The sequence below is a fragment of the Colobus angolensis genome, unplaced genomic scaffold, assembly GCF_000951035.1.
Source record: "Colobus angolensis palliatus isolate OR3802 unplaced genomic scaffold, Cang.pa_1.0 Scaffold101, whole genome shotgun sequence".
In the NCBI taxonomy this organism is placed as follows: Eukaryota; Metazoa; Chordata; class Mammalia; order Primates; family Cercopithecidae; genus Colobus; species Colobus angolensis.
The window spans coordinates 999634-1000114 of NW_012111031.1; positions in this window are offsets into that span (position 1 = coordinate 999634).

Below are 481 nucleotides of genomic sequence, written 5' to 3' on the forward strand. Positions count from 1 at the left end.
TGCGAGGGCAGTGCGCGCGAGCGAGTGCGTGAGCGCGTGGGGGGCGTGTGCGCGTGGGGGGCCGAGGCGTGTGAGGTCCCGTGCGTCTGTGGATGCGATGTGATGTGGGTGCGGTGTGCACTCCTGGTTGCACGCGACTGTGGCTGTGCAACAGCGATGAGCGCGTGTGCCCATGTGTGGTGCGTGACCGCGTATGTGTTGTGGGGGCGGGGTGAGTGTGCACAGAAGAGCCGCCCCTCTCTCCCAGGCCCACAGTCCGGGAATCCCGAGCCCCGGGGCTTGCCACGAGGTTTCCCAGCTCCTGATCCGGGAGGAGCACTGAGAAAACCAACCTCAGCACATCGTGAAAGCTGAGAAAGATTTGTTTCCCTTTTGGGAACAATTCGAATACCTGGGTGTTTTCTTATAGTTTCTGAAGAATTGCCGACGCCAAATTCATTATCACCTTTCTCAGTACACGTCTGAGTGGCATCCCACCCCC